Source organism: Oncorhynchus nerka, linkage group LG14 (genome assembly GCF_034236695.1).
Source record: "Oncorhynchus nerka isolate Pitt River linkage group LG14, Oner_Uvic_2.0, whole genome shotgun sequence".
NCBI classification, from domain to species: Eukaryota; Metazoa; Chordata; class Actinopteri; order Salmoniformes; family Salmonidae; genus Oncorhynchus; species Oncorhynchus nerka.
The window spans coordinates 28,436,671-28,446,499 of record NC_088409.1 but is presented as its reverse complement, the minus strand read 5'-3'; positions in this window follow the sequence as shown (position 1 = coordinate 28,446,499).

Genomic DNA, 9,829 nt, shown 5'->3' with positions numbered 1-9,829 from the left:
TACATCAAAGCCTTTTGCTGTCCCTTTATCCTTTATTACACTTGCTCATGGACTGCTTCGCACTCAGTAATATTGACTGTGATTTAATGACATGTATCTGTCTGTCTCTCTGTTTACCCTTTATTATACAAACCCACTAACCTCAGGTCCTGCCTCCACACACATCACTCTAGTCACTGTTTACTGTATAAACACGGTTCAGATGTAAATAACTCTTCTAAGATCATATATACATACAGTAACCATCCTGGTCAGGAGAGATGAACAGGGTTACGATACAAGGAAGTTGGAAATTAGCCAAAGGGTAAAATGTTTTAAAAAAACTGCCATCTAGGGGAAGCAAGGGGAAGATATCAGAACAGGGACATTTGGAATAATGACATATTATACGGCATACCTTTGTACTGTAGTGAAGTCATCTCTATTGTAATGCATCTCTCTTTCATGATCATGTGAAAAGTCAATTGTTATTGAAATGCTGGGATGTGTTTTTCTATGGAAATTATGTTAAAGGCAATTATGATGCAACTATGATGGTGATACGATATGGAAAAATATCATCCTGAATATTAAGGCTACACTCACTTCATGTTACACACATAGACACTCAACCATGCAAATTGGCTGGGTTATTATTTATTTGGACATCACACATTAAAATAAAAATAAAATCAAATTGTATTTGTCACATACACATGGTTAGCAGATGTTAATGCGAGTGTAGCGAAATGCTTGTGCTTCTAGTTCAGACAATGCAGTAATAACCAATGAGTAATCTAACCATTTTCACAACAACTACCTTATACACACAAGTGTAAAGGAATGAAGAATATGTACATAAAAATATATGAATGATTGATGGTACAGAACGGCAAAGTCAAGATGCAGTAGATGGCATCGAGTACAGTATATACATATGAGATGAGAAATGTAGGGTGTGTAAACATAATAAAGTTGCATTGTTTAAATTGGCTAGTGATACATGTATTACATCAAGATGGCAAGATGCAGTAGATAGTATAGAGTACAGTATATACTGTACATATGAGATAAGTAATGTGGGATATGTAAACATTATATGAAGTGGCATTGTTTAAAGTGGCTAGTGATACATTATTAAAGTGGCTGGAGTTGAGTCAGTATGTTGGCAGCAGCCATTCAATGTTAGTGGTGGCTGTTTAACAGTCTGATGGCCTTGAGATTGAAGCTGTTTTTCAGTCTCTCGGTCCCTGCTTTGATGCACCTGTACTGACCTCACCTTCTGGATGATAGCGGGGTGAACAGGCAGTGGCTCGGGTGGTTGTTGTCCTGGAGGGCAGGTAGTTTGCACCCGGTGATGCGGTGTGCAGACCTCACTACCCTCTGGAGAGCCTTGCGGTTGTGGGCGGAGCAGTTGAAGTACCAGGCGGTGATACAGCCCGACAGGAAGCTCTCAATTGTGCATCTGTAAAAGTATGTGAGTGCTTTTGGTGACAAGCCAAATTTCTTCAGCCTCCTGAGGTTAAAGAGGCGCTGCTGCACCTTCTTCACCACGCTGTCTGTGTGGGTGGACCAATTCAGTTTGTCCGTGATGTGTACACCGAGAAACTTCAAACTTACTACCCTCTACACTACTGTCCCGTCCCTCTGCTGTTTCCTGAAGTCCACGATCATCTCCTTTGTTTTCTTGATGTTGAGTGTGAAGTTATTTTCCTGACACCACACTTCGAGGGCCTTCACCTCCTCCCTGTAGGCCGTCTTGTCGTTGTTGGTTATCAAGCCTACCACTGATGTTTCGTCTACAAACTTGATGATTGAGTTGGAGGCGTGCATGGCCACGCAGTCATGGGTGAACAGGGAGTACAGGAGAGGGCTCAGAACGCACCCTTGTGGGGCCCCAGTGTTGAGGATCAGCGGAGTGGAGATGTTGTTACCTACTCTCACCACCTGGGGGCAGCCCGTCAGGAAGTCCAGTACCCAGTTGCACAGGGCGGTCTAGACCCAGGGCTTGATGATGAGTTTGGAGGGTACTAATGGAGGGTACTAATGGAGGGTACTAATGGTGTTAAATGCTGAGCTGAGCTGTAGTCGATGAGCAGCATTCTCACATAGGTATTCTTCTTGTCCAGATGGGTTAGGGCAGTGTGCAGTGTGGTTGAGATTACGTTGTCTGTGGACCTATTGGGGTGGTAAGCAAATTGGAGTGGGTCTAGGGTGTCTCTCAAAGCACTTCATGATGACGGAAGTGAGTGTAACGGGGCGGTAGTCATTTAGCTCAGTTACCTTGGCTTTCTTGGGAACAGGAACAACGGTGGCCCTCTTGAAGCATGTGGGAACAGCAGACTGGGATAAGGATTGATTGAATATGTCCGTAAACACACCAGCCAGCTGGTATGCACATGCTCTAAGGCTGGGGATGCTGTCTGGGCCTGCAGCCTTGCGAGGGTTAACACGTTTAAATGTTTTACTCCCGGCTGCAGTGAAGGAGAGTCCGCAGGTTTTGGTAGAGGGTCGTGTCAGTGGTACTGTATTGTCCTCAAAGCGTGCAAAGAAGTTGTTTAGTCTGTCTGGGAGCAATATATCTTGGCCCGCGACGGGGCTGGTTTTCTTTTTGTAATCCGTGATTGACTGTAGACCCTGCCACATAGCTCTTGTGTCTGAGCCGTTGAATTGCGACTCTACTTTGTCTCTATACTGACGCTTAGCTTGTTTGATTGCCTTGCAGAGGGAATAGCTACACTGTTTGTATTCGGTCATGTTTCCAGTCACCTTGCCCTGACTAAAAGCAGTGGTTCACACTTTCAGTTCTGCGCGAATGCTTCCATCAATCCACGGTTTCTGGTTTGGGATTTTTTTAATAGTTGCTGTGGGTACGACATCGCCGATGCACTTGCTAATAAACTCGCTCACCGAATCAGCGTATTCGTCAATGTCGTTGTTTGACGCAATGCGGAACATATCCCAGTCCACGTGATCAAAGCAATCTTGAAGCGTGGAATCATATTGGTTGGACCAGCATTGAACAGACCTGAGTGCGGGAGCTTCCTGTTTTAGTTTCTGTCTATAGGCTGGGAGCAACAAAAGCGTCGTGGTCAGTTTTTCCGAAAGGAGGGCGGGGGAGGGCCTTATATGCGTCGCGGAAGTTAGAATAACAATGATCCAGGGTTTTACCAGCCCTGGTTGCATTATCGATATACTGATAGAATTTAGGGAGTCTTATTTTCAGCTAAAATTAATCCAGCCTCAGGATATGTGGTTTCCAGTTTACATAGAGTCAAATGAAGTTTGTTCAGGGCCATCGATGTGTCTGCATTATATTCTTACTGTAATCCAGACATAATACACAATCTCACTAAATCACATCCAATTTCATACACATCAACCTATTCAGATTTACTACACACATATTATCTTGACCCAATTTTCTAACATCTGTGGCATTGGCTCACAGGCAGATAGGCAAGTCAATGAAACAAATATTGCTAGAACCTGTTTCTTGAATTCTAAATATCAGACACTTGAAATCTCTAATTTTGACCATCATAATACCTCCTAATGCAGTAACTTTACAAGCACTAATTATGGTCAATTTTGACTGAGAATAGTATCTAGTTATGGTAAGGGATGAAATAAGTATAGTCAGTTATAATTGTAATGGTTTAGCAGATTATAAAAAAAGAAGATCATTCTTTACATGGCTAAAAGAAAAGGATAACCGATAAGCCAGCCGGCAAGATGGCGACCGGCAAGTTCAGCATGGTGGCAGCACTTTTACTTTATGTATTTGTTTTAAATGTTACTGGAAATAATTGCATCTGCTATTTAGATGAAAGAATAGTACATTCTCAGCAACTTCTCAGGCATGCAAACACTTTTGATGGCATCCAGCACTTCGGATTTGGAAGGAATGTTATATACCAAACTTTCATATCACCTTGGCACAAACCAAAACGATCATCGAAATCCAGTCTGAAATCGCAAATTAATGGTGGAGATCTTATAATAACTCTATGCCTTCTCTTATCTGGTGATATTCATCAATACCCTGGACCTCACTTTATCACGAACCCCATCAAACGGCCTATGTACCCATCCTCCTCTTGCGAACGGTGGATAAAGAGTAACAGCAAAGCTTTGGACTGTTTGGAGGGGGCGCAGTGGATTCATCTAAAATGCAGCGACTCTAGCTTTGGACATGGGGTCAATGAAGCTTACCGTTGCTGTCGGTGTGCTGTACCCACGGGGTGTGTGAGCACTGAAGGTGGAGTGGGACCAGAGGACTTACCGAGGGTGGAGAGTGCACCGGAGGAGGGGGGGTCCACAGCGGAGCGGAGGCAACCAGAGGTGAGTGACGGGGTACATGGTGGTGAGGACGATGGAGTGGCACCTGGGGAGGGGTGCTCCATGGCGACAGAGAGGCCACCGGAGGCAAGGCAGTGGGAAGATGGCAGTGCATTGGGATGCGAGTTACAAGAGGATCGGGAATTCAATGAGGCCTTTGGGAAGAAGGGCTTACATTTTGTGCACTTAAACGTCCGAAGCCTACTACCGAAGATCAATGACATACGCCTGCTGGTTTGCAAATCAGAGGTGGGTGTCTTATGTTTTACTGAGACATGGTTGGATTCATCTGTTTGTGACTCAGAAATTGAGATAGGTAATTACTCTGTTGTCAGGAAGGATCGGAATCGGAACGGTGGGGGAATATGTGCATTTGTAAGATCAGACATGGCTTTTAACGTCAGATCAGATTTAAACGCTGATCTGGAGATTGTCTGGCTGCCTTCCCAAAACCAAGCCGATTTTGTTGGGGGTGTGTTATAGGCCGCCCAAGCAGAATGCATTCTATGAAGGTCTTGAAATTGTGTTGTCAAACTGTAATGATTCGCTGTTGAAGGAAATAATTTTGTTAGGGGATTTCAATACTGATGTCGGCAAAAAGAATAGCCCAACCCACAATGTATTCATGCACTTCTGTAGATCACTTGCTCTGACCCAAATGATAAAAGATCCCACCAGGATATGTGAAACAGTGCAAAGTACAATTGACTTAATATTGGTGTCTGATAAATCTAAAATATCGCGGAGTGGTGTAATAGTCTATGGAATCAGTGATCATTTTATTACATTTTGCACAAGTAGGATTTTTAAAAATATATTTAAATGTCACAAAACCGATCAAATCAGAGGAATCAAAAAATAGCTTTAAATATTTTTTAAAAAGCCTTTAAATGTAGATTCCTTGATGTGGTGAATATAATGGCTCCCATTAGATGGGTCAGGGTAAAGCAGAGATCTAGCCCTTGGTTTAGTCATGAGATTCTAGAATCTATCCAAGCAAGGAATAAGGCCTATAAGACATTTAAAAACTCTCAAGAGCAGCATGATTCTGTCCTATATAAACGTCACAGAAATGAAGCACAGAGCAGGATGGATGAAGCACAGAGCAGGATGGATGAAGCTAAGAGGGGTTACTTTACTGAGAAAATAATTGAAAACAAAAATGACCCTAAAAAGCTTTGGAAATCATTTAAGGAACTAGGCTGTAGTAGTACTACCAACAACAAACTAAACAGTATTGGACTGAACATCAAAGGGGAGATGGTATATGAAAAAGCAGAGGTTGCCAATGAATTCTACTCTGTTTTTACTTCTGTTGCCAGCAAGCTGGTTAGCAAGCGTCCCACCAGTTCTGGTTTGTATGGAAGCAACCAAGTCGAGAAGTATTATGTAGAGTTAGGGCTTCAGCCAAACTCTTTTTCTTTTGCAAAGGTAGCAACAGCCAAAGTAGTCAGTACGCTGGCAGAGCTTAAACGCTCCAAAGCCACAGGCCTCGATAACATTCCTGCAAGGTTTCTTATAGATTCGGCTGAGCAAATTGGCCCTTGTATTACTCATATTGTTGACCTCTTGAAGCTAGGAGGCACTATGTTCCCAAAGTAAACATCCTATTTCTCAGGACCAGATGCTAGAATATGCATATAATTGACAGATTAGGATCTAAAGTTTCCAAAACTGTAAAAATATTGTCTGTGAGTATAACAGAACTGATATTGCAGGCGAAAGCCTTAGAAAAACTCATATTTTGAAAGCTCTGTGTTCCTATGCATCCCTATTGACCATTGAAAGGGATATCAACCAGATTCCTTTTTCTATGGCTTCCCTAAGGTGTCTACAGCCTTTAGACATAGTTTCAGGCCTTTATTATGAAGAATGAGCGTGAACGACCACATTACATAAGTGGTCAGGTGGGGGCTCTCAGAGTGATTTTTGCACAAAAGAGAGAGGCGGCCATTGTTCCTCCCGGTCCTAGTGAAAAGCCAACTGTCCCGGTTGATATATTATCGAATAGATATTTGAAAAACACCTTGAGGGTTGATTATAAAAAACGTTTGACATGTTTCTGTCGACATTATGGATATAATTTGGAATTTTTGTCTGCGTTGTCATGACCGCTATTTCCGGTGGATTCCTGGGCATAACGCACCAAACTAACGGAGGTATTTGGATATAAAAAATATCTTTATGGAACAAAAGGAACATTTGCTGTCTAACTGGGAGTCTTGTGAGTGAAAACATCCGAAGATCATCAACGCTAAACGGTTAATTTGATTGCTTTTCTGATTTTCATGACCAAGCTTCCTGATGCTAAGTGTACATAATGCTATGCTAGGCTATCGATAAACTTACACAAACGCTTGTATTGCTTTTGCTGTAAAGCATAATTTCAAAATCTGAGAGGACAGGGTGATTAACAAAAGGCTAAGCTGTGTTTCGCTATATTTCACTTGTGATTTTATGAATATGAATATTTTCTAGTAATATGTTTTGACTGTTGTGCTATGCTATTCAGCGTTGCTGATGACAAATATACCGGATCCGGGATGGGTAGTTCTAAAAGTACCTCAATGGACCGTAAAGGAAATCACTCTACCAGCTATCATCAGAAATCACAAACATTATGGACAAATTAGAAATAGTGAATATATTTGGAGACTAAAAACCACCGACCTAGTGAGATATACATGGAGGAGACTTAATCAAGCTAGTCGTCTTGACTACTTTCTTGTCTCTTTCTCTCTTGCACCAAAGTTTTTTTTTAAATGAATAGGACACAGAATGCGATCGAATCATCATCTAATTGGCCTTCATATAACGCTCATAGAATTTCCACGTGGATGGGGATATTGGAAATGTAATCAAAGTTTACTGGAGGACAAAAAAAAATTAATTAAGAAAATAATGTATTACTTAGAATTCCTGTGAGGTTATAGTCTCCCACCATAATGATTTGATTATTTGTTGCCTGTAAATTCAATAAATTGGTATAAATATTTTTGAAGAAGCATGGATCATCCTGATTTGGACCATATAGAATTAATGAGCCAAATCTCTTTTTCATCCACTTTCATATTCAAAAATATACACCTTCCTTGCAAGTCATTCTTGACTATTTGCACGTTCAGATCGAAATTCACACCTTTTGAGTTCCTTTGTCCATGACAGAAAATTATTTCACCAGCCCATTCCTTTTTCCATGCAATTTCATCCAAGGATGAAGAGTGAGTATATGTTATATTTTAGTTTTAGTTTAGTTTAGTTTATTAATTCGACCATTTAAAAAAAACAAGCACGCATGAAACATAAAAGCCATACATGCACATGAATAAAAACATTGATAAACACAATAAAGTCTGGGACTTATTTCCATTGTGGTCCTCTTGAGACAAGATGGCTAGACAAGATCGAACACAGTATGGCAGTGAAATAATAAAACAAAAGAACATCTATCTCATCATTCCAGTTACATCATAGGGATTATTCATATGGGCACAGAGAACATCAAACATATTTTTACTTTATGTTTAAAGCTGCCCAGAGAGGACGTTGTTTTTATAGGCAGAGGCAACTCATTCCTCTGTTATACAAGAAAGTACCTTTCCCAGCATTACTTCTGAACCTGTATAAGCACACATCAGTCAAAATGACATTGAATTTTTGTATTTTTTAATTTTACCTTTATTTAACTAGGCAAGTCAGTTAAGAACAAATTCTTATTTTCAATGACGGCCTAGGAACAGTGGGTTAACTGCCTGTTCAGGGACAGAACGACAGATTTGTACCTTGTCAGCTCGGGGATTTGAACTTGCAACCTTTTGGTTACTAGTCCAACGCTCTAACCACTAGGCTACCCTGCCGCCGAATGAGGGCAGTAGCTAGCACTTTCATGGAGTCCTTATCAAGCAGCTTGGACTTTCTAGCCAAAAACTTAGTCCTGGCATTAACCTTCCCTAGCACCTTATTGGCCATGCTCACACCTCCCAAGCTTCCATCAAGGATACATCCCAAGTAGTTAACAGAGGTTTTAGTAGTCAGCACCTCACCCCCTAACTCTACTCTGATTTCAGACAACCTACACAATTTAGGTCTGGATTCCAAAATAATTGCTTCAGTTTTCCCTAAGTGCAGAGATAGCTTATTATCTCCAAGCCATTTGCTAATGTTAGTAAGCTCTGTGCTAAGTATGCTCTCCAACATAGTTTAACTTTTGTGAGACACCAGAAGTGTAGTCATCCACATAAAGAAAAAGACGGCAAGAACAAGCATCTTTCATATCATTAACATACAATAAAAACAGCAGAGTCCCAAGCACGCTCCCCTGCGGAACGCCACATCTCATTGGTTTTGCCTAAGACAGTGAACCATTAACCTCTACTACTCTACTGCTTAACCCCAGTGCCTCCAGTTTGGAGATTAGGAGACAGTGGTTAACTGTATCAAAGGCCTTCTGTAGGTCAAGCAGTACCATTCCACACAGATTTACCTCATCAATCTCTTTCCTGATGAAGTCAGTCAAGTAAAGTAGACATGAATCAGTGGAGTATGTTTTTCTAAAACCCGACTGAAAATCATACATTAGACCCGGCCTGTCATACATTTGCTCATGTACAATTCTCTCCAGGATCTTTGATGTTACACAGAGGATAGATACAGGCCTATAATTCCCAGGGTCAGACTTTATCCCCTTCTTATACAGAGGTATAACTTTAGCTTGTTTCATGTCCCTGGGAAAGGCGCCTTGTTTAAGAGAGAGATTAATGCAACTGCTGTGCCAGATTTAAATTTATTTTAACGGAAAAAGCATAATCTGAGTACGGCACTCAGAGCCCAAACCAGCCAAAAGAAATATTGCCATGTTACGCAGTCAACATTAGTCATAAATAGCATTATAAATATTCACTTACCTTTGATGATCTTCTTTCTCCCCCCCTTTTTTTAACCCCTTTTCTCCCCAATTTCGTGGTATCCAATTGTTTAGTAGCTAAACAAGCAAGAACCTGAGAAGAAATCCAAGCAGGAAGTGAGAAGTCGAATTTCAAAACCAATTTAAATCCCTGATAGATTTGGATGTGCTTGCTCTTCCCAGGGCTTCCACTAGGTGTCACCGTCTTTACATCCTAGTTTTAAGATTATACTATAAATGTTGACTACTAATGTTGACTCCAAGATGATGGAATTGTCTAGTTGTTTATAGGCAGGTACTGAGCACCGTTCTCAGATTATGCTTTTTCCGTAAAGTTATTTTGAAATCTGGCACAGCGGTTGCATAGAGGATCAGTCTATCTTTAATTCTGTGAATAACACTTGCATCTTTTATCAATGTTTATTAGTATTTCTCGGAAAATCACCGGATGTTTTGGAATCAAAATATTACTGCACGTAACGTGCCAATGTAAACTGGGATTTTTGGATATAAATATGCACATTATCGAACAAAACATACATGTATTGTGTAACATGATGTCATATGAGTGTCATCTGATGAAGATCATCAAAGGTTAGTGATTCA